The sequence below is a fragment of the Hylobates moloch genome, unplaced genomic scaffold (assembly GCF_009828535.3).
Source record: "Hylobates moloch isolate HMO894 unplaced genomic scaffold, HMol_V3 SCAFFOLD_10, whole genome shotgun sequence".
Taxonomy (NCBI): Eukaryota; Metazoa; Chordata; class Mammalia; order Primates; family Hylobatidae; genus Hylobates; species Hylobates moloch.
In genome coordinates, this window is record NW_026652285.1 from 68,662,926 (window position 1) to 68,669,533 (window position 6,608).

The following is a 6,608-nucleotide window of genomic DNA, read 5'->3' on the forward strand; positions in this document are numbered from 1 at the left end:
TCACACCAGCAAGTTGCAGAGAGAGGACACTCCTTAAGCCTGGGTGCCAGGGCACAGCTAACATGGAGCAGAGTGGCAGCCAACCAGTAATGAACCCATGATGTGACTGAGACATGAGTCTTTCTTTTTAAACTGCTGGTATCTGGGGTCTGATTGTTGTTGCAGCAAAACCCAGCTTATCCTGACTGATACACTCATATGCTTGCCAGCTCACATCACCTGCTGTCTTTATACGCACTGTGTGGTTTCAGAAGTTTCAATTGGCAGGTGAAAAAATACCTTTGCAACAAGAACATTTAAAGTTAAAACTGAGGGAAGATAGTTAATTAAAATTTACTGCCACATTAAGTTTTCACAAGTAAGAACAGTACCAGGCCTGGGATTCCAGGAAGGTTGCTTAAGAGGCATTGTGTTTGTGGTGGAAATAAAAGCTGGGTACCCAGACCAAAAACTCCCCAACCAATGATGCCAAGGCAGAGGGTCTAAGAGTTGGAGATTCAGAGCAAGGTGCTGGGGGCACACAGAACATGTTTTCGGGTCATTAACTGCACAACATTCTGCACACATGTGAGCTCTTTTCTTGTCTTTCTTTCTCTCTCTTTCTCTTTTTTTTAATGGGTGCAAGCTGTCACCCAGTCACCCAGGCTGGGGTACAGTGGCATGATCATAGCTCACTGCAGCCTGACCTCCTGGGCTCAAGTGATCCTCCCTCATCAACCTTCTGAGTAGCTGGGGCTATAGGCAGGCGCCACCACACCCATCTAATTTTCTAAATTTTTGTAGAGTTGGGGTCTTGCTGTGTTGCCCAGGCTGGTCTCAAACTCCAGGGCTCAAGTGATCCTTCCACCTCGGCCTCCCAAAGTGCTAGGTTGATGCTTGATCCACCGCACCCAGCCATGGGCTTCTTTTTGTTACTGGGTTGCATCTCCAACACTTTCATCTTGGTGTTTGATCTAATCTCTCTGGAGATGGATGGATAAAAATCAAACTTTAACAGTAGTGCCCGTTTTGGTTCATGAAGACAAAATAATTCTGCTCCTCTGAATCCATTCCAAGCATATCCTTGAGTCCTTCTACTGTGAGAACCACTTGCAAGCTCCCAGAGCGCTGCTGAGAACACGGAGATTTGCCCGTGGCTGAGATGGTTCCCTTTCGGTTACCAGGACATTTCCAGTTTGGCTGCTAAAAGCCGAACATCTTTCTTGTGAGCCATTCCCCTGAGATGCCCAAGTCAGCTCTCAAACCCAAATCTCACATTTTCCATTGTGTTTGTCAGCTATGCAAAGAATGGGCTTACCCCCAGCTACAAGTGGCTCTGAGAAACCTGCATCTGATTTAGTGTTCCGCTAACAACTCAGCACTCCCAACAGGTTGTGGTCATATGAAGTAGGGTCGCAGTACTGCTTACACGCACTCACGTAGCTACGTGTGTCAAACAGCAAACGCTCCTTCTGCCACGAGGAGGGTCTGCCACAGTTTCGGTGCCAGCCCCGGAGGCCTGGGCTGCCTCGCCGCCTCCCGAGGGCACTCTGTGGCTTGAGCGAGGAGGGGCTGTACGGATGCCAAGCGGCTGTTGAATAAGGAGATGTTTGCCTTGCTAGACCTCCCCATTCCCATCTTTTCCTTAGACATATACCCAGATGTACCCACATGCACCCACACACATCCACACACATCCACAGGCATCCACACACACCCACACACACCCACATGCATCTATACACACCCTCACACCCACACACACCCTCTGCCTCCTCCATTCAGAACTGCCCGTTGTCTTGCCTTTTTTTCCATGAATAAGCTTCAATTTCATGGCAGCAGAAAAGAAAAAAAGCACTGCTATCAAAGTCCAATGCTGTCTTTGATGTTGGTTAATAGCAATACAAACAGAAGCTTATTATAGGAAGTGTTCACTCTCACCAGACTTTAACACACCTTAGACTGAAGCCTAAATGAATGGAGGGATAGAGAAGGAAGTCACCTCTGAAATACCCTGGGCGTGCAGGCTAATAGTGTGCAGACAGGTTTTGAAGTCAAAGCCTCCAGCAAGGCTTGCTGTATCGCCTCTGCAGACACTGTAGCAGGGGCCTCCTTCGCAGTTTTTATTGAATGGGATTTCAGGCCTTAATTCTTCCCTCTAGATCCTTGATAGTTAAAGAAGTGAGGCTTCATGAGGTTAAGGGGTTGGGGGAGCCATCGTGTCTCCCCTTTCCACCCCATTAGGCCCTCCATTGCTTTGCTGAGGTACTAACCATGACATGCCCATGACAGTCCCAGTTTGGGGAGTCCCTTGGAGTGAGTGCCACCTGTGGGTTGTGTCTTGAGGCCCTGCTAGGGAAAACCTTCCCTTAAAATCACCCAGACCTGCTGGCCTGACATTTCGTCATGGGCAATGGCCATTCGTTTGGGGCTGCTGGTTTTTAGGACTCAGCTCCAGGAATAGGAAAACTGCTCTGGGACGAAGGCCAAATCAAAGGCCCCTGGACACAGCCTCAGGGAGGCAATAGGTTCAATGGTTAGAGCCAAGATCCTGGAAACAGAGGCCTAGCTGTGTGATCAGGACAAGTTACTTCACTTTTCCTTTCTCTTTTCTATAAAATGGGCAGAGGAGGACCCACCTCCTGGGCCCGGCATGGCAGAGAAACAATGGAAGGTATGCCTCACGCACATCACCAGTGCCTGGCCCTGGAAAGGGTGAGGAGAGCTCTTCCTATTCTTAGGGCCGCGCCTTCAGCAGAGGGTGTGAGGAAGCTAGGAACAAAGAAGGACACCAGGCCACAGGAAAGAGGAAAAGCAGCTTTGGCTGGGCTTGTGATTCTGGCTCTCTGTTCCCTTGCTAACCCTCTTTAGGGCAGATGCCAGAATCAAGATCATGTAGGCTGGGTGCACGGGGTCACACCCAGCACTTTGGGAGGCCAAGGTCGAAGATCGCTTGAGCCCAGAATTCAAAACCAGCCTGGGCAACATAGTGAGACCCTGTATCTACAAATAATAAAAATGAAAAATTAGCCTGGCGTGCTCATGTGCACCTGTAGTCCCAACTACTCAAGAGGCTGAAGTGGGAGGATGGCTTGAGCCCAGGAGGTCGAGGCTGCAGTGAACCATAATCACACCACTGCACTCCAGCCTGAGCAACAAGTGAGACCCTAACTCTAAAGAGAGAGAGAGGGAGAGCAAAAGAATGTGTAGAAAGCACATGAAGTAACAGAACATGTAGAAGGCAGACCTGGCACGTTTTAAGGGCCCAACTACTCTTACAGAAATTGGATATTTTGTAATGCAGTGAACTGGAGGACTGAGCCTGTCAACACTGGAAGTTCATGGTCCAGGAGCTTCATGCATGGTTCCCATCAACCAAGACCCATGGTTTCTGCCTTCCTCTTCTTTGGGTTACCTCCTGGAGCCTCGTACCTAGAGAGCAAGCCTTGCTTCTCTGGTTCTGTTTGGAAGAGTTGACCCCCGAAACCTAGAGTTGGGGCACCCCATCTCAATGTTACATCCACCACTTTCTCGGGGGATGGGATTCTTATGCAAAGGGCTTTTGGAGGCCTTGCCCAATAGCTCAGAATATTCCCAGAAAAAAAAGCCACTCGTTCATGATGTATTATCTTTTTTTTATATATTTTTGTATTTTATTTGCTGTATGCCTGCTCATGAGAGATGCAGGCCTGTACTCTCCTTTCTTATAATGTCCTTGTCAAGTTTTGATATCAATGTTATGCTGGCCTCATAAAATGAATTGAGAAATGTTCTTTCTTTTCCTAGTCTCTGCATCGTTTCTGTACTATTGATATTATTTCTTCCCTAAATATTTAGACTACTTCTTGACATCTGTGGTTGTTTTTAAAATAAGTCCACAAATTCTTTGATACTCTTCTCTTCAAGTGGTGGAGCTTAATTCCCTTTCTCGTGCATGTAGGCTGGATTTAGGGACTTTCTGCTAATGAGTGGAATAATGGCAGGCCGCATCCAAGATTAATTCATGAACTGCAGCTTCTGTCATGGGTTCTAGCTCCCTCTCTCTCTCTCCCCCACGAGTCCCCCTGGAGAATCCACTTGCCAGGCTGGGAGCTGCCAGTGAGGACCCAAAGCTTCCCAACAACCACGTGAGAGAGCCTGAAGTGGTTTCTTCAGCCCCAGGCAAGCCTTGAGGTGACTGCAGGGCGACAGCTTGACTGCAGCCTCATGGGGGGCCCTGAGCCAGAACCACCCGGCTAAGCTCCTTCCAAACTCCTGACCCTCAGAAAGCAGGTGAGATGAGAACATGCGTTGCTTTTAGCTGCCATGTCTCATGGTGATTTGTGATGCACCAACAGGTGCTGTGGCTCAGAAGTTAGCTCTCTTAAACTCACCTCTTGCTTGTTCATAGGATACCTTTACATTCTGCTGGAGCACATCCTGTGTTAACTTCCTAAAAGGAGTACAAGAGTGGTAAAATTGGTCAGTTCTTGCAAGTTTGAGATGCCTTCATTTTATCCTCACACTTGACTCATAGTTTGGCTGGATGTAGAAACCTGGGTGGGTCATAAGTTTTCCTGAAAAGTGTGAGGACATCACTTGACTGCCTTCCAGCTTCCAGGACACGATGGGGAAATGCAATGTCATCATGATTCTTGTTTCATTGTGTGTCATTGCTTTTTCTTCTCTTCTAGAAGCTTCTGAGATATTATTTTTAATCCCTAGAGTTATAAAGAATGAGTGTTTTTTCACTAATTATGAAATTAATGGATTCAGTGCAGAGCAGCTCCACATGGCAGGGCTTTCTGTGATGAGGGAACATTCTTCATCTGCATGCCCAATATAGCAGCCACCACTCACGCTTGGCTATCGCGCACTGGAAATGTGGCTAGTGCAACTGAGGAATGAAATTTTCATTTCATTTAATCTCAATTAATTCTCATTTCAACTTAGTTAACCATGGTAGCTAGTGGCTACCATCTTGAACAGTGCAGATCTAGATATCCTGCATTCTGATAAAGTGTCTTTTTCTTTTTTATTTCTTCTCCTTTCTCTGGCTTAATTTTTGGGTTCATCATTGTTAGATATTCTTGATTGGTCCTCTTAAGCTTCTTACATTTATGTTCTTGTCCATCTCTGCCTTTTTGTTCCTCCTTTGGAACATTCTTTTTGTTTTCTACTTCAACTTGACTTTTTTTATTTTGCTTTTTTTCTTTAAATTTCAAAAAGCTCTTCTTATTGTCAGATTGTTTATTTTTAAGGGGTCTTATACTTGATATGTGGATGCATTATTTTACTTTATCTCTGAGAGGTGTTTTTTTTTTAAGTTTTTGTGTGTTCTATGCATTTTCTCTTTCCTCTACGTTCACCTTATTCTGTCTCTGTCATGTGAGTGTTGCTCTTTAATGTCTGATAATCTGGGGCTATTTGCTCATATTTAAGACTTAAGTGCTAAAAGTCTGAATGAAAGCTTTGAGGGGTGCGTAGAGCTTCTTAGTGGGTGAGAGTCCCTTCAGAGTCCTCAGGTGACAAGCGTCCTGATGGAGGTCCCTAACAAGTCAGTGTCAGGAGGTCTCCTTTCTGGGTCCATTTCATTTCTTAAGAGAAGCGTCTTTCAGTCCCGTGCCTGCAGGAGGGTGGGGCCACTGGTGTGTGATTGCCTTCCCATGTTCTGAGAGCAAAGAAAGGTAAGAAAGCTGGAGACCTCACCATTCAATATGAAGACGTTCCCCACATCCCCCCATTTTTAACCCTGCATCTGACCTCTCTTCTGTACTGCGCTGTCTGATGGCCCCTAGTCCAGAGCAGAAGAGCTGAATTTCTCACCAGATGACCCTCCAGCCTCCTGAGGGGAGAGGGTGGCAGTTGCCTGGGTGAATGGGCAACTTCATCCAGACCTTTATCAACCCCTTGGTTTTTGGCTTCACTGAGCATGGCACCTGGTGCCTTTGAGAACTGACAGTTTCTAGGGGATAAGGAAGCTCCTTCTCACCTGTGTCCCCTCTGCTGACATTCAGGATGGACATTTTTGGCCTGTTCTGTCCATTACTACTTCTTCAGCATCTCTCTATCCTTCAGAGTTGTCCTACAGTCTCTCTTCTACAGCTATGTTGGCCCTTGTGGGTTTACCTTTGTATTTCCTTTATTGTCATCCTGGTGAGCTTTTGGAGGGATAGCAAACAAACCCACGTGGCCCCTCCGCATTGAAGATGCCTTCTTTGTTTCTGAATCTGATTCGAGTTCTCCACATTGGCTTTCCTCCACCAATTAGCCCCACTTGCCTGCCTATATCTTCCCCATTCACTCAGAAGGCTTCATCTGCAGCCAGCGCCATTCTCAATCCCAGCTGCCTTCTGAAAGCTCGTGTTGCTTTTCTTCCCTCGGTATCCCTCCCATTTAATTCAACCTCAAATCCCACTATCTCCATGGAGTACTCAATGACTGGTTCAGCCCATAATAAACTTTTTGTTCTCCAATTCTCTTAGCACCTATAGTTTGCACATGTACTCTATTTATTGATTTACTTATTCCTGGATTCATTCCTTTACTTATTAGTTGGGAACTTGTCTCCAGAGCCTTTTGCTTTGTTAGGGTACATAAAATGCAGTCATAGAGAGCATATTAGAATCATATGGGAAAGAAAAGGGAAA